Below are 18,416 nucleotides of genomic sequence, written 5' to 3' on the forward strand. Positions count from 1 at the left end.
CTAATCTATGGGAAGGTCAGAGGGAAGACAATTTTAGTAGGACTGTAGCTGGTGACAACCTGGAAAGAAAGCAGACTAAATACCTGACACTTGTAAGAAAAAACAGAAATAGGGGTTAGCAGGCCCAAAGGGTCTAGGAGTCTGACAATACAGCCCTCCATTTAGGAGGAGTGGTTCTCAGCCCCGGCTGCACATGGGAGCCACTGGGGTGGCTTTGGAACACACCCGGGCCCAGGCCCCACTCCAGACAAATGGAATAGAATTTCTGCAGTTGGAGCCTGACATCTTTTTGTGGACTGATTGATGATTTTAGTGTGAAACCAGGTTTGAGAGTGCTATCCGGAGGCAGGGGGATGATCATGATGACTTCTAAGATAGAGGTCATCCTAACATCTAGCTCCAAAAAGAAGGGCTTTTCAAACTTTTCTTTATGAAGTACCCAGAAAAGGAGAGAATGAATGTGATCAAGGAACATAATCCAAAGCAGCTCATTCAAACTGAAATCTCACATTTAATGTAAAAATATCATCTGAATTTTGAATTTTGTTTCATAAAGCATTCATGTTTATTTCAATAGAAATTACCCCTCCTCCCCCCAAAAAAATCTCCTTTAGTAAAAATGGTGCCCCAGATATGCCATGCTTCTCCAGGGCATCATGAATCCCAGGAATCCCCAACTGAACAGCATAATTTTAGGTCATTCACCTTGGCTGACGAGCTCCTCGGCCACTGGAGGACAGCTGGGCGGGGGGTTGCCCCTGTGCATCATGGTGGCTGTGGGGTCACCCAGAGCAGGAACTGACAGGCCCAGCTCCCTATGTCTGTTGCTGTAGCCTGAGGAGGGGACACTGTTGCTTCTTGCACAACTTTCTTGCTAGAGAAACTGCCCAATGGCTCCTAGCCAGGCAGCTTGGTAAAGCTTTGTGAAGAAATAGATTCCTTTCCCAATCCTCCTGAGGCTGTATTTCTAAGGGAATTTACAAGAATAGAAATTGTTTTCATCTTCAGTCAAGATACAGAAAGCTTCACTCTCTCCCCCCCTTCCTCCCACTTTTTAGATCCCCAACTGCTTTAAGAAACACATCCTTGTGGGAGAATTTGCTCTTTCCTCTACGTCCCTGCCAGCAGCCAGCCTCACAAAAAGTTCTTGAACTTCACCTGCCCTGAGGCATTTCTGTCTGGCCTGCTACTTTCCTTTGGACCTGCCCCTCTCTCCAAATCCATTGCCCCCTCCTCCTCCAGCCCCCCATTTCATAAGTTTCAACAAAACAACATCTTCCAGGAGCAAACATGTTCTGGTCTGAGGGGATAAGTGGGATGTGGGGTGTAGGATTAGAAGGAGCTGCCTTCTTTCCAGAGAACTAGAAGAAGGAAGCAGAGGGAATTAATATTTTTTAAGGCTAAGTCCTCATACATCATTTCATTTAAACATCATAAAACGCTGGAACACAGCTACAATTATCTCCATTTAACACGAGATAAACTGAAGCTCAAAGAGGTGAACTAAGATTTAAACACAAGCATATGGTATATATAGTATGTATGAATGAATGAACAGATGAATGAATGGATGGAGTAAACTAGGAAACAAAATTAGGATTCTTTTGACTGCACCACCTGCCCAAGGGTCACCAGAAGTCCCTATTGTCAGTGATTCCCCTCAGGGAAATATACTGAAGGAGACTGTCCCTGGCTTCTCACTGGCAGTGCCAACTCCTTATTGTCTGTGTTTCTCCTGCTGCTGCGGCTCCCAGCCTCCCATTGTCGGCCCAGGGCAGCAGCAGAGGCACTCAGCATTTGCCCTGGGACCTGTATTACAACCCATACTGTCTAAGTGAGTCTTCTGTGCCCACCTGGGCAAGTTAGTTGGAAGGAAGTTCTCCCAGAAAGCCCCAATTCCAGAAGATCTGCTCCTGGGGTCTCCACCACGGAGTCCAGGACTGTGGGAAGCCACCTGACCTACTGCAGAACACCCGCCTTCCACATCTCTCTTTCTTCCAGAGCCAGGTTTCCATGAGATCCAAGCCTGAAGGGGACAGAAGTCCAGGTGTTCTTTGATTCTTTTTTTCTTTCTTTTTCTGTGTTCTGGCCTAGTTTTCTTTGACTCTGGCCCTGGTTTGTACTGACACTGCTGAAGGAACATCTCCACTGACTCTGCACCCATGCCTAGGGCATCGTGGGTATTCAGTCAAGGTTTGATAAAGTGCAGTGAGTTGACAGCTGCCAGACATACCATCTTGTCTCAACAGGAGGGAAGAGAGCCCGGACAGGACAAGAAATGGAGGAGAGGAGGGAGACACTGGGGAAGGGAGGAGGAGGAGGCCCTGAGTTAGGAAGGCCTTGGTCTTTAGTTGGCTACTGTGGGTTTGCTGGAGGAGAGGAGTTAGTGTCACCAATTAGTGGGATTTGACATGAACAAGTGCTGTTATTTGGAAGGTAATGAAGAATTGAAAGGTTAGTAGCTGAAGAGATGTTTTTGCCTAGTCATACTGTTGTTCTTAGAGACCTATGTCTGCAGCCCAGGGCTGGGAGCCCCATGGAAGCTCTGAGCTGTGTCGCTATATCAACAGGAGGCATTTTAAGTGAGTGAAAAAAGTGACTGGGGTTCAGGCACAAAGTTGATGCTTTAATTAACGTCCTCTCCTCTGCTGTGTGAGGTCCTCTCCTAATTTAACATAGCAGGAGGGATGGGAAGAGAGCACCAGCTGGTTATAGGTAAAGGAAAGTCAGATTTTGTTGTTGTTCCTTTTTTCTTTTTCTTTTTTTGGCTGGGTGCCTCTCCAACTGCAGATAACCACCTCCTGCCAAACCTCCTCCCTTCTGCATTATTCATCCTCTTGCTTCTTATGCATATGAGTGCCTGTGTGTGTACAAGTGCACGAGCACTGGGGAGGGCAATAGGTGTGCACAGTTTGCCTGGTTGTGCCAGTTCCCTACCTCATGCAGACTGTTGTCTGTGCCCCGGGCTGCCAGCAGCATCTCCTAAAGCCCAGTACCTCCCAGGCCTGGGGGAAATGCAAGGAAACAGCAAGGAACCATTACCTAAGACCTCTGGCTTCTGGCAGTTGAGTGGGCTTGGCCACCAGGCAGAAGGAACCTTGAGTGCTGCTGGCAGGGCCTCTGGCAGCTCATGTAGTAACTGTGGCTCCAACTCGTCAACCAGGGCAAAGGAGCCCAGAGGCATGAACTCACTTCCACTTTAAGCCCTGGGATTCGGAGAGGTCACCTGGCCCCATTCATCTGGGGTCATTAGGGATGTGGCCTCAGGGGCAACAAGGCAGCTCCTCTAGAGGTTGGTGACCAGGCGCCTGCTAGATAGAACCCTGCATCCTCTGGGGCTTAGAGCAGGCGACGGATGGAGGAGAGCTGGGGCCCCTCTTGCTTGGCAGTGTAAGAAAGCAGTCTTCCTGGTGAGCTTACAGCACCCAAGACTGTTCTCTCCTCACCTCACACACACTGTCCTGTCCACCCAGCCTTACTGGGATCTTCATGCAAAGTAATAAACCCAGACCTAATGACCCTAACAGCAGAAGAAGCCTGGGTACCAACCCGGAGTGCCCAGAGCAGCAACAATTTGGCCACACTCCTTCCCCATGGTACACATCCAGCCCTACAGGCTTTGCGTCCCTCCTGGCCCCTGCCTCTCCAGGGACCCTCCCCGAGGAAAGCAGTACCCTTTAAATGCTTGGAGATCAGTGCGGGAGGCGCCAGGGGAGTGTGTGTGTCATTCACTAGCTAAAAGCAAACCCTGCCTTCGCATTTGGCTGCAAGCGCCCGCAGCCTCCCACTTGCTATTGTCTCTGGAGCCTGCCCTGCATTTCTGTGAGCCTTCTGTGGGCACTGCTATGTGTGAAGAGACTCAATGAGAATAGGAACTCATTGGATTTGCTGATAATTCCCTACTACCTGAGATGGGTAAATTAGGACATATTTGTCCACTGCAGAGGGATGGGTGCTCCACGTGGGAACTGTGTTCTCTGCAGAGCACCACCGCCTGTGGGCACATCAGTGTATGCATGATAACATATGCCCGCACAGTCTGGCAACAGCACTGACCTGGGAGGCTGAATTGAACCATATGTAGTGGAGCATGGTTGCAGTGTGCTTTAGAGGAGAGTTAAGGCAAGCTGCCCTCATCTCTTCTCATTGCAGAGGAGTAAGCAAGCCAGTGGTCATATACACCAAAGGCTTCACACATTGCACACTTCCATATATACGTACATATTTTATTGAGATAAAAATACAATTAGCCATTTAAATGTACACTGCAGCGTCATTTAGTGCATTCACAATGTTATGCAGCTACCACCATTCTGGTTTCAAAAGATTTTGTCACCCCTGAGGAATGCCCCTCACCCAATAAGCAATCACTCCCCATTCTTCCCTCCCGCTCAGTCCCTGGCAACCACTAATCTAGTTTCTATCTCTATGGATTTGCCTATTCTGAATTTTTCATACAAATGAAATCATACAATGTGTGATTCTTTGACCTCTTTAACTTAGCATAATGTCTTCAAGTTTCATCCAAAGTGTAGCATGTATCAGGACTCCATTCCTTTTTATGGCTGAATAATAATCTGTTGTATGTATATACCACAATTTGTTTATCCATTCATCCATTGATAAACATTTGGGTTGTTACAGCCTTTTGGCTATTGTGAATAGTGTTGCTATGAATATTCGTGAACAAGTATTTGTTTGAGTACCTGTTTTCAATTCTTTGAGGAATATACCTAGTAGTGGAATAGTGGGTCATATAGTTAAACATAATTCTATGTTTAACTTTTTGAGGAAATATATTTTTTATTTGATCCTCACAACACCCCTGTGAAGTAGACAGGGCATCAACTCCCATTCTCTTACTCTGCCCTGCCCCATGATACCAAGAACAGGAGCACAGACTTCTGGAGAAGAGGTGTCACAAACTCAGGCAGGAAAGATCCAAGAATCCATGTGGTTCACCCCTGCCTCTGGATGAGATTAGGCTGATATCCTGTGGATCTAGCTGACCCCTGCAAGTACAGGAGAGGCATCTCGGATGGGATGGGGAGGAAGAAGTGGCAGCCAGGGGGTCCTGGGGGACTTTGTAATTTTTGTTTTGTTTCTTTAACTCACCCATGATTGTTGCCCTTGGGCCTATCCTTCTGCTTCCCCCCGTCCCTTCTTGTTAAAAGTCTGTGGTTTGACCACTTCAAAAAGTGGCAGCCACTCCCAGATTTTATGGTTCTGAAATGTCAAGACCAGTTGGGAGTTTTGTTTTTCTCCTAAAGAGTAGGATGGGGAAGAGCCCTAGAGCATCCTAACTTCAGGGAACTCCTGAGCCTTAGGGGAAAAAGTTGACAGGTTTCTGTCTTTTCCTGTGGTCTCTGTTGATTCTTCTTCTTCTTTTTTTTTTTTTTTAACATCTTTATTGGAGTATAATTGCTTTACAATGGTGTGTTTGTTAGTTTCTGCTTTATAACAAAGTGAATCATTTATACATATACATATGTTCCCATATCTCTTCCCTCCTGCATCTCCCTCCCTCCCACCCTCCCTATCCCACCCCTCTAAGTGGTCACGAAGCCCCGAGCTGATGTCCCTGTGCTATGCGGTTGCTTCCCACTAGCTATCTATTTTACGTTTGGTAGTGTATATATGTCCATGCCACTCTCTCACTTTGTCACATCTTACTCTGCTGATTCTTTTTTTTTTTTTTTTTTTTTTTTTAATTTATTTATTTATTTATTTTTGGCTGTGTTGGGTCTTCGTTTCTGTGTGAGGGCTTTCTCCAGTTCTGGTGAGCGGGGGCCACTCTTCATCGCGGTGCGCGGGCCTCTCACTATCGCGGCCTCTGTTGTTGGGGAGAACAGGCTCCAGACGCGCAGGCTCAGTAGTTGTGGCTCACGGGCCTAGTCGCTCCGCGGCATGTGGGATCTTCCCAGACCAGGGCTCGAACCCATGTCCCCGGCATTGGCAGGCAGATTCTCAACCACTGCGCCACCAGGGAAGCCCTGATTCTTAATGATGCAAAGGTCAGAATGGAACAGAGAGGAATGGCCTGGCAGTGACTACCTTGGGCGGAAGGAAGGAGGAGTGATTGGCAGAGGGTGCCTGGGAGCTGGCAACGTTCTATTCCTTGACCTAGTGAGTGGTTATGTGGGTGTTGCTGACCTTGAGCTATACATTTGTGTTTTGTGCATCTTTAAAAAAAAAAATTTATTTATTTTTTTGGCTGAGTCAGGTCTTAGTTGCGGCATGCGGGATCTTTCGTTGCGGCACTCAGGCTTCTCTCCAGTTGTGGAATGAGGGCTCTAGAGCTCACGGGCTCACTAGTTGCAGCGTGTGGGCTCTCTAGTTGTGGCGTGCGGGATTTAGAGCACGCAGGCTTGGTTGCCCCACGGCATGTGGGATAGAACCCACGTCCGTTGCATTGGAAGGCAGATTTTTAACCACTGGAACACCAGGGAAGTCCCCTGTTTTGTGCATCTTTATGTATGTGTATTGTTATATTTCACAACAAAAAAGCTTAAAGAAGAACAATCCTGGCTTACGAGTCAGAATATCTGGGTTCATCCTCGGCTCTTCCACTTATTTGTCATGAAATCATAGTATAGTCAACTTAATCTCTCTGGTCCTCAGTTTCCACATCTATAAAATGGGGTCAACAAACCTTAAAGCTCTCAGGGTGGCTGTGAGGGTTGAGTGAAAAACTTGTGTATTGTTGATACCCAGTAAACTATAAAGCGTGATTCACACTTAAAATATTATTTTATTTTATGGAGAGTCAGATAAGGGTGGAGATCGGCAGGAGAGCAGAGGCTGCTGATGGGAACTGGGCCAGCCAAGGAAAGGTCAGCAGCCATGCTTCGGGTTTGCGGGGAGGATGGAGGTATTAGTTTCCTAAGGCTGCCAGAACAAATTACCACAATCTGGGTGGCTTAAAACAACAGAAATTTATTCTTCCACAGTTCTAGAGCCTAGAAGTGTGAAATCAAGGTATTGGCAGGGCCACACTCCCTTTGAAGGCTCCAAGGAAGAGCCTTTCCTTGCCTCATCCTACCTTCTCCTGGCTCCCCGTAGATCTTGGATTTCTTTGGCTCGCAGCTGCGTCACTCCCATCTCTGCCTTCATCTTTACACCATCTTTTTCTTTGTGTGTCTCTGTATCCAAATCTCAGTCTCCTTTCTCTTATCAAGTTGGCCCATTGGATTTAGGGCCAACTCTAGTCCAATATGACTTCATCTTAACTTGACTACATCTGCAAAGACCCTATTTCCAAATAAGGTCATATTCGCAGGTACCAGGGATTAGGACTTCCACATATCCTCTTGGGGGACACAATTCAACCCATTGCAATGGAATTCTGGATGGAGAGATAGAGAAACTGGACTCAGGCCCCACTTCTACCACTTTGTGGACTTGGGCACTGGCTTCTTCAGCCTAAATGAGAAAATAAGTAGGAAATTAGAATTTGTTAAATGCCTGTAACATGGTGTAAGGGCATTGTGAGGTTGACAATGTCATCCTTATTTTGCAGATAAAAAGATTGAGGCTGGGAAAGGGCATGGAAGTTACCCGATCCCACTGCTAGTAAGAAGGATCTTCTGGGATATGAGTGGGGAGGAAGTGCGTGGTGACCCCTTCTGGTGCTCAAATTCAACAAGTCAAAGCCATGTGATTTTATAAAACACCAGAGGGTTTATTCCTGGTCCCCAAGTGAATCAAAGGATAGGAAGTTAAAAAATAAACTGTAGTTGAACTCAGAACCCAGGACTTACACTGCCTTGTGGAAATGATTATGAGTGTAGACCCCTGAGAGAGGACGCACAGCTGTGTAATTCCCTCTGCTCAGTGGCCAGCTCAGCACAGAGTCCTGCATTGGTCATGTGATGTGGGCTGTAGAGGACAGGACAGATTCAAGTCTCTGCTCTGTCTGCAACTATAAAGGTCCACAGCTCCCACCCCAAAGTGCCCTGACCCCTGACTGGGCTATGGCATAGGTTCCTATCTTGGTTATAATGTTGCTGTTGGATTGTCTGTGGGTGGTTGGCCTGTCCATGTGTCCCCCTCAGACTGAGAGATCCCCAGAGACCATCTGGTAAGCATTCAGCGCAGCTCACTGTTCAGGTACCTTTCAAATGTAAGCACTGTGCTAGGGATATAGACAAGGGTTGGTTTTCCCACTCCAAGGAATTGGCCCAATTTTCCGGCAGACATTCTCTCTTTCTAACCCACTGGCCAGCTCCTTCCCAGGGATCCAGCTCCCTAGCAGGTGAGGATTGATCTTCTTTTGCTCTGACCATTTTCTGGGGCCACAGATGCAGCTGCCAACACTTCTGGTCACAGCTCCAGGTGCAGAGGAAAGGAAAAAATGATGGTGTTTGCTCATTTAACAACTTTGAATAGAACCTTTCAGAAGGGCCTTTGGCTGGCTAGTGGTCTAGCAGCCAGCAGAAACTAATGCCAGGTATAGCAATAGCCTGGAGAAGTTGTCCCTTCCAGCCTCTCCCTTGGAATATGCCGGTCCCCTAGAGAAGACTAAAGATGTTCCAGTGTTTTCTCCCTACCTCTTGGGCTGCACTGGATGTGCCCAAAGGAACAGTGGCTGAAATCAGAATTCTAGAAGGCCCCTCGGATCAATGGCTCTCAAACTTGAATCTATCTCAGAATCACCTAGGGCAGTGGTTCTTAGAATTTTGTGTGCACCAGAATCACCTGAAGGGCTGTTAAAACACAGATTGCTGGGCCCCATCTCCAGAGTCTGTGGTACAGAGGGAGAATTTGCATTTATCAGAAGTTTTCAGGTGTTCATGATGCCACTGGTCTGTGATTACCCTTTAAGAATACTGCTATAGGACCAGAATCTCAGGCCCTAGTCCAGGAGATTCTTAGTGAGAATAAGGTAGGGCCCAGGCATCTGTATTTTTAACAAACTTGCAGGTGATTCTGAAGCACAAGGTTTAGGAAATCAATGCCTTAGAGCTACATTGTAAGTCAGGGCTTAGGACTCCCAAAGACACACTCAAGGGATACTGAGGAAGTGGACTTTGAGTACAGTTAGGGCAAGGACAGTATCATATACATAGACATCTCTATATGTATTTGGCAGCAAGCAGCATGAAAGAGGTGTGAAATGAGAGTTTATTGCTGAGTGAAAGCTAGGACTTCCCCTGGGGTAAATGGAGATCACGCACTTTGTTTTTTTAATGAAGGAGACATTGAATAAAGCTAGTGGTCCTGGTTACATTCTGGGACTTTGCTCAGCCTGATTAGAGGATATTTCCCACTTTGGATTAAGAACCAGATAAGATTCTTGTATCTTCTTTCTCTACCAAATTCTCCTCTTCCTAAAATAGATAGAATAATGTCAATATCCCTCTGAGATTAGGAGGGAATGGGAACTCCCATGCCAGGTCTGAAGAATTGGTAGTGACTCTCTGGAGCTCTGAGTCAAGGGTGGGGGTTTAAGTCTGACCTCAGCAGAAAAAGTAGGAAAGAGTGATGTGATTGATTAACAGTGGCTACCACGGGTGCCTAGTGAGGATCTGCTGTCCCTGGGCAAGAGCAGGAGGGCTGGGTAGCTGGCAGCCCCCAGAGGCAGGGGTTTACCAGGCTGAGTCTTTACTATAATTCTGGTGGAGAGGCTGAGATCTTCAGGATGTGAGGAACTGGGCCTCAGGAGCGAGGAAGAAAGCTGGTTGTCAGAACTGGGGCCTGAGGTCAGAGGTGGATGAACAGGCAAGGGCTTGATGCACAAATCCAGGGCTCCAGCTCCTTTAATCCCTCTTGCCCAGGTCCAGGACTGGAACACCAGACTGTGTTGGGGCCTCTGAAGGAGTGGGAACCAGGCGAGGTAGGCTGCTTCGGCAGCCTGGACTGACTCATTCTGGAAAGAAGACAAATTTGGGGCTCCTGAGTCCTGTTGGCAGTGCTGACCTCTTGGCCCTAACCTCATCCATCCAGGCTCTGCTGAGGGACTGGCCAGGCCTGGACAAGTCATTTGGAAGCGTCTGAGATCAGAAGAAAAAGAAAATAGCCCATATCTGGGAGATGCATTAACTTTCCACCCTGTGTTCTGGCACCTGGTTTTCCACTGGGGAAATTCATGGGATGCCGCTGCCTCCTTCCTGACCTCTGTGGCCCTGGCTGGGCCTCCTGGCCTTGTTGCTTCCTCTCATCCTTCAGAAGATGACCGTGCATCCATTCAGGCAAAGTGTAACACCCAAGATCTCCCACCCCCCACCCCCTCCAGCCTCCGGTACTTGTACAACCCCGGTTTCTGCTATGAGTCCGTGCACATTCCTATCTGAGGACAGAAGGGGTCGTGATGGGCTCACAATTAAGTCCTGGAACCGCAGTGTGGAGCCAGTTAGTATGCAAGGCCCAAACAAATGTTGTGTGGCAGCCTGCGGAGGAGCCAATCTGGCCCCAGGGTTTCTGGGCTCTGAGTAGAGCTGGCTGAGGAGAGGGAGCAATAGGATGGTAACCCCTTACATCCCACCTAACATAGCAAGACTGTGCAGAACAGCCCTGGACTGGCACCCAGACGTAAAAATCACCCCTAAGAGCATTGCCTCTGCCCAGGCTGGCTCCCTGAAAATTCCCTCATTTCTTCACCAGCAACCTGGGGCCTCTGTCAGTTTCCCTCTCCTCCTCACTGTGCCACCACCTACCCTTCCCCAGTACAGTCGGAAAGTGGCCTTTTCAGCTCCCCTTCTCTGGCTCCCTCCCACCCTCCAAACCACAAGCACACAAGTACACAGGTCTTTCTGTTTAAAGATGTCTCTATGTGGAAACAGACAGGAGGTAACAGAATTGTAGAAAATATCCCCAAAGGTTTTATAAATTTTTTCTACCAGGAAAGAATTTCTACTGGGCAGTGGCTGACTCACAGTGACACAGCAGGCCAGTGATGCTTGGGGACACATCTGCTCCTCTTAACAGGGTTATATATTCCATGCAATCAGGGACAATGCACGGTCCTCAATGATCCACAGGGTCTAGTGGTGCCTGCACACAGTAGGTCCCTCATTCATTTTTTTTCAACAACGCTTATTGAGAGTCCTTAAGTGCCAAGCATAGGGACTACATTGATAAACAGGACTGTGGAGTCCCTGCTTTTAAGGAACACGTGGCTGAAGAAAGAGATGAACATATATCATTGCAAAAGAAGATGTCATCATAAGCCCTGTCAGGGTGGAGAGTTACTAATTCTTTTCCAGAGAGCCTTGAAGGATCAGGAGGATCTTGTCAGGTGTTGATGCAGAGAAAGGACATGGCAGACAAAGGGAGCAGTCTTGACCATTCCTCAGACGCATGGATGGGCCAGCAGGAAGTTATTACCAGAGTGGTCAAACTGAATGGGGAGGCCGTTCTTTCTCAGCACCCCCTCTCTGACCCCTTTGTTTGTCCTCCTCTTATTAGTGTGGCAGGGATTAGTGACAGGTGGGGAAGATGGAGCTCAATGGTCTTTCCATCTTCCTCCCAGCTCTTCTCTAGACTCCTTCTCCCCTTTCAACCCCCCCATCTATTAAACAAGGAGAGGGGGCCAGTTAGGGTAGGGCAACTGTATGGTATAGTGGCTCAGAGCAGAGACTTTGGAGTAAGACTGTCTGAGATCAAATTTAAGTTTTCCTACTTACTAGCTATGTGATCTTAGGACAACCCCCTCTACGTGTCAGTTTCCTAATCTATAAAATGGAGATAATAGTAGTGCCTACTTCAGAGGGTTACTGTGAGAAGGAAATAACATGTAAAGCACTTAGAAATAGTACCTGCCACATGGAGAGTAGCTATAAGTGCTAGCAATCATTACTACTCCCACCTCTATTACTATTGTTACAGGATTCTAAGTTATGATATCTCAGGGTCTCTTTGGAGTATCTCTCATTCCAGATTCCGTAGAACTGATACCCTTAAACCAGTAATCCCCAAACTTTTGTGTGCATCTGGATTACCTGAAGAGCTATTTGTGCAGTCATGGGGGTCTCTATCTCAGGAGATTCTAATTCAGTGGTTCTGTGTTGGGGCCCAGGAATTTGTAATTTTATCAATCTCTCTGGGTGTTTCTGATGAACACCAAGGACTGTGAACTTTGCAGAGGCTGATTGTTTCCTCTTTCGGATTTAGGGACTGGGCATTCTTGTTCTATTGCGCCTGACCCTCAGGGCTGGATTAACTGGGTACTTTGTTACCTTAGAGAAGCATACCTGGGGAGGAGATTCGAATGTGTTTGCATCTTGTTAGCAATCAGGATGGGATACGGACAATCTGAACAAAGGGTTTATTTGTTATAGCACTTAGGAGTGAGGGTAGGACTTCCAGGGACCCAAGCCTGAGAGATCTTGATTAAATGTGAAGGAGGGATGGTGCAGCAAGGTCTAGGTTACAAAAGGAAAGTCTTTTCTTGTCCAGGGGTCCAGGAGAAGAAGAAGAGGACCCGGGGATGCTAAGGTGGAGCAGAGCGGAGGTATAGACCAGCCCTAAGCCAGGGAAGCTGAGATGCAGATCCTGGGAGGGACGAGCAGTCGTTCCACTGACTTCTTGTGTCCCCTGGCCAGCTATCTCCTTTTTCCTCTTTGCAACTTCAACATTTTGACACCGTATTGCTCCTGTGTTTCCTCCCATTTCCTGTTGAGAGGAGGATCTTGCCTCTTTGTGGAGGAAGGCCAGAGAAGACCTTCAAGAAATACCAGGCCCTAGAAAGAAACAGCATACATTGATTCAAATGTTAGCTGAGGAGAAGCAGCTGCCTTTCATATCTGCACCAACAAATGTTAAGCAAATCAATCACCCTTCACGGCTGCTTCTCAGGGGAGGAAAAGGAAGGGAATTATGATCTAAGGCCAGGAGTCTTAGTTGACTTTGGTGCATTTCAGTGGGGAGAAAACTTTTAGTTAAAAGCTGTCTTAGTGCTGATCCAAAGGGAAATTGAGCCAAGTGAACTACTACAAAGTAATTTCTGACCTTGGAAAAATGGAAGGCAAAATCCAGCTCCCCCTAAGCACCCCCTCCCCAGGCCTAGAGAGAACACTGAGTTGATTATTGCTCTGCCTGCAGGTTATGTTCACTCCAGTAAGATAGTATTTAAATGTATAGTGTTTACCAAGCTGTGGCTTCAGAGGTAGCATGAAAGGTCTAGAAGGGGTTGAGGGGCCTTCGCAGTGGTGAGTTCCATGACTGCTTCCAACTCTGCTCGGCTCCAGCTCCCTCTCAGCCGGAGGCTGCCACTAGGGAACAGCAGTGATGCTTTCACTTCTTCGGGGCCTTTCATGAAGGAGAGCTGCTAAGGGCTTAGGCCCTGGAACTCCCTCAAATATGTATGCCTGTCATTTCTGGTAATGTCTATTTCATATCTGTCATTCCACTTCAAAAATTTTTTAAACATTTCATATATCATGACTTCATATTCTGTATCTGATAATTTCAATACCTGAAGCTCTTGTTGGGAGGCAGGGGGCTACATTTGTTGTGGTGGTTTATTTCTTGTGTGTTTACTGATCTTTGATGGCGAGCTCATATTTGATTTTTATTTCTGAAAAACCTAGAGAACTAAAATGAAGATTCTTTTCTCAGTGAGAATTTGCGTTTGCTTTTGACGGAAGCTAGGACCACTACGGACCACAGAAAGCTTTATACCCTAGTGGATCCTTGGCTAAACTTCAGGGTCTTGGGTTCAGCTCCTCCACGTTGCTGATGGCCCAAGGCTTAGTCTCCTAAAAGCAGCCCTGATATCAGCATTTATCCTCTGGGCAACCCTCACCTTTTACTTATGCTTAATCATTCACAGTACTGGTTTTAGTTCATGGTTTATAAGGCCTTTTTTCGTCCTTGTAGAATTGTTTATTACAAGTCTGGCACTGAAATAACTGTTATATTTTGTATAGGATCTAGTTGTTTTGTAACAGAAATCTTCAGAATTTTTAGTCCATCAAACTGCTGCATTATGAAGTCAAGATTTAAATTTGTATCCTGTCTCTGACATGTGCTAGCTGCATGGAACTTAACCTTTTGAGTCTCAATTTGACTCTCTGTGAAAAGATGTGTAAAAATACCTCGCAGTTGTTCCCATCCATTTCCCACTGCCACACACTGCAAATTGTAATGGGTGACATTCACATGAATGACACACCAGATGTTTATAATACCTAAAACAATTTTGCAGGGAAGTAAAGCACTACAATAGTCTGTATTTGTTACAACTATTAATGTATGTGAGATGTAGTTACTACAAGCACAGATAAGATAAATCTCGTGTTATGTGAAATTTGCCTACCTTTACTAATTTTTCCCCCCACCCAAAATGGCATTTTGGAACAGAAATCAGCGAAAGACTTATTATGTGATAACCTTGATTCTGTTTTAATTCTAACACAATATAAAAAATGTAAATAATTTGAAAACTTTGGTATTCTAAGAGGTCTTTGTATAACGAGGAGCTCATTCAAGCTGCTTTAGGGCATAGGCAGGCTGGTGGCTGCTTTGAAACCAGAAGGCCGTTGGGACTCGGCCACTTCTCTCTCCCTGTGCATATGCCTTCTTTTCCTTATAGCCTCTGTTCACTCCCAGTTTTGCTTCCTCAAAACCTCATCTTGCACACAACTTTCATGGCCTTTCCGTTCTCTATATCTTTCCACCTCAACATCCACTGTTAACTACCTCCTCCTTCCAATAGTTTCAACCTTGGATTTCTGAAAGCAACCATCTGAGGGTCCTGGTTAATCTTCTAGCCAGGGCCGGCTAGTCTGTGAATTGGCTGCCACTGGGTCACCTTTGCCCCAGTCAGCTGTATCTAAGAAGACAGAATCACAAAGTTACAGGGGCATTGGGCAGGGCAGGTTTCCTTAGAAGAAGTCTGTGGGTACGGTAAGCTTTCACTGAAGAAACACTTTACAGCTCTAGGGGAAACAAGGCAAAGGCTTTGTTACACCAGTGTGTCAGGACATGGTGATTATAACAAGCAAGGAGCACAGCAGCTGTTACACACACAGTGCTAAATATGTGAGTTTTCTTCCTGCCAGAAACTTTCCAACCCCAAACTTGTGAGGGCAGGTGGCTTCCTGAGGTTCTATTCCAGCTTTGGGTTTTCATGGAATGAACACATGCATCTGAAAGTATTCCTGGTAGTTGGGCCTTTGATGGACACCCGTTTTAGCCCTAACCCTCCAGGTGTCAGCAATAAGAAGAGGCACTGACTTCTCTGAAGTGACGCAGAGCCCTAGAGCAGAGTTGGCAGGACTAGGACACTCTAATGGTTGACTGGGTGGACTCTGGAGCCAGACCACCTGGTGTGAATCCTGAATCCATCATTTACTAGCTATATGACCTTAGCCAAGTGTCTTTACCTCTTTGTGTCTCTTTTTCCTCATATGTTAAGTAAGGGTAATAATTATCTTTAAACGGTTGTGGCAGAGATTAAATGAGTTGACACACACAAAGCCCTCATGGCACCATAACAATACCCAATAAACATAAGTTATTGTATTATTAAAACTTCCAGAGGTCATCCTGATGATTGTATGCCCCTCCATGATCCTACTTCTAATTCACCTCAGAGAACTATGAGTCGTCTCCTCTTAGAATCACCTGGAAGAGAATTCACAAACACTTCAGAAAGGCCTTATTATATCCCACGGCCCATAAAGAAGTAGAGACATTTCCCCCTGCTCATTCTGCTACAACACAATCTCATGTCTTTTTTGAGTCTCCTTGTCCTCAGAAGGAAGAAGGGCATGGCCCCTGGCCCCTTGTCCATGTGCTAAAGGGATCCACAGCTAGAGACCAGCCCTTTCCCTTTGAACAGTGGTAAGAGGGCCACGATGTTTTAGAGGCAGATGGCAGCAGCTGGAGAGAGGGGAAGGGAAGCTTGATATGTCCAAACTTGCCCCTTCAGGGGCCATGGTCTCTCATCTTTCCTCTTACAACAGTCCTTCTAAAGAATTTTTAGCTTAAACTTAATGATGAAATCCTGTCCCTGGATGAAATCAACCATCCTTATCATGACAGAAAAATGCAAATATCTGGTATTTTTCCATTACACATAGAGGAAACATAGGGAGTCTTTAAAAAGAAATGTTTGGGTGTTTTAATCCTTTCTTCAAAATGTTTCATTCCTCTCCTTTTAGAAGATGATGACGTTCTCCAAGCATTTCAACCAGGTTTGTGAAAGTCTCACTCCTGCTCACACGAATCACATCTGCATATGCAAAAATACAGACAGAGGAACACACAAACGTGATTTTATACGCGTTCAAACACACAGGTATCTACAAAATGGCACTCACACATGCCTGTCTACACACACACCACACACACACACACACACATGTACCTGCAAACATTCAGGTTCACAATAGATGGCTACACTACACCCTAACACATACATATGAACAAATAGAAACTAGTAAATAGAGCCATTTCTGCAGCGTTGTTGCCATATACAAGCACACTTCATTTTATTGTGCTTAACTTCATTGCATTTGCAGATATTGCATTTTTCACAAATTGAAGGTTTGAGGCAACCCTGCACTGAGCAAGTCTATCAGCACCATTTTTCCAACAGCATTTGCTCCATGTCTCTGTGTCACATTCTGGTAATTCTCTCAATATTTCAAACTTTTTCATTATTACTATATTTGTTATGATGATGTGTGATCAGTGGTCTTTGATGTGACTGCTACTACTCGCTAAAGCCTCAGATGACGCTTAGCATTTTTTTAGCAATAAAGTAATTTTTAATTGAGGTATGTACTTTTTTAGACCTAATGCTACTGCACACTTAATAGACTACAGTATAGTGTAAGCATAACTTTTATATGCACTGGGAAACCAAAAAATTTGTGTGACTTACTTTATTGTGATATTCATTTTATTGCAGTGGTCTGGAACCCAGCCTGCACTATCTCCAAGGTCTGCCTGTACTGACACGGAGTGCATATACACATGCATCTTTGGTGTGGCTAATTCACTACCAGGTTTGGGGATAGGAAAGAGAATTGCATCTTTTCAGGGAGGATCAGAAATCTAGCTGAATTCCTAAACCTGCTGGGTTCCCCATCTCCTCCTTCTGTCCTTGGCTCTCAAGGGAAATGACTGAGTTTTGAACGGAACTGGGGCTGGAGGATTATTCCAACTCAGAATAGTGGATCCTTGAACATGGGCCCTTGAGAGAGTCCAATGGAGTCTAAGTAATGTCCACTATGAAAAGAGAAATGAATAACTCCACCACTGAAAACAAGTGTCCAGAAAACAGCAAGTTTATCCTGTACTAGAGCCAAGGAGCAACCAGGTGCCAATTACATCCCTGGGGGAAGGGAAGGGCAATGCAAGCACAGACTGTGCCCTGTTGTAGGAGAGAGACCGGAGGCAGGAAGGGAGGAAAATCTGAATCTATAAGCTTTCTTTTTATATAAACCAGACTCATAAGTTTTCTTTATTTCAGCTGGAACTCACATCACAGCTGCCCTATTTACTTACCTACCGGCTGCATTCCTTAGAACCAGTTTTTTTCCTGTTCAAATGGAAACCAGGCAGAATTGGGAAAATATTTCTTCAGCCAGCTCCTCAGCACTGCTGTCTGAGGGAGACCATCTGACCCAGATGCCCTTCAAGTAAGTAAATACAGTTTTGCCCTCTCCCTGAGCAGAGGAGAGTGTACGAAAAAGGCAGAGAAAACGTTGGGTTCCAGAGGTGGGCTGATGCTGGGGTTGTTCTATACTGACTTGCCTCAGGTCCGTGGAGTCCAGTGGTGTGCTGGTAAATGTTTAACAACCAATTCTTGGGGCGGGGCGGGGGGCTGATTCGTAGTGCCTGCTGATTTCCATGGCCTATTTGGAACTACCAAAAGTGAAGTCCCTGAACATGGAGTTGGGAAGAGATGTGCACTGGCACTCCATTTCGTAATATTTCTACCATCTGATACAATAGATGTACGTAACCTCCAGAACGTAAGTAATTATAAAACGCAGTAAGATAATTAGTGAGTGATGAGTGTTGAGTATTTATTACCTTTGTTTTTGTTTTCTTTTGTTTTCGTTTTTTGGTTTCTTGGTTTTTTTTGGCCGAGCCACACAGCTTGGGGAATCTAAGTTCCCTGACCAGAGATCGAACTTGGGCCCTGGCAATGAAAAAGCCAAGTCCTAACCACTGGACCGCCAGGGAATTCCCACCTTTGTTTTTAATATGATGTAATTGTCAGTTTTTATAATTTAATTTCAAATGATGTAGAATACCTTTAACAACCTGCTCACAAAGTTCTGGAAAATTGAACAGTTAGTTCTTGCAGGCCAGTGTGGGCTGCCTTTAGGGCACCACCGCTGGGATCACTCTGTTACTTAGAGTCAGGGAATAAATGCATTGGTGTTAAAACCACTCCCACTAGAAGCAAAGGCCACATCACCGGGGGAGAGGTTTAGAGTGGGTTCCATTTCCTTAAG

General features: G+C 45.9%; 1 long non-coding RNA gene across 9 annotated transcripts in view; it reads left to right on the top strand.

Annotated features, from left to right (window-relative positions):
• The window catches only part of LOC132374953 (uncharacterized), a 93,087-nt gene that overhangs the window by 22,633 nt on the left and 52,038 nt on the right, over positions 1 to 18,416 (top strand). For 4 of the 9 annotated variants that reach the window (XR_009505848.1, XR_009505846.1, XR_009505841.1 and 1 more), the window contains exons 4-5: positions 16,859 to 16,955; positions 17,423 to 17,591. This is a non-coding gene — a long non-coding RNA (uncharacterized LOC132374953). Of the gene's footprint in view, positions 1 to 16,106; positions 16,140 to 16,466; positions 16,575 to 16,858; positions 16,956 to 17,422; positions 17,592 to 18,416 lie in introns of all 9 variants that reach the window. The other 5 variants (XR_009505849.1, XR_009505847.1, XR_009505845.1 and 2 more) reach the window with 5 other exon arrangements.

Source organism: Balaenoptera ricei, chromosome 1 (genome assembly GCF_028023285.1).
Source record: "Balaenoptera ricei isolate mBalRic1 chromosome 1, mBalRic1.hap2, whole genome shotgun sequence".
Classification (NCBI taxonomy): Eukaryota; Metazoa; Chordata; class Mammalia; order Artiodactyla; family Balaenopteridae; genus Balaenoptera; species Balaenoptera ricei.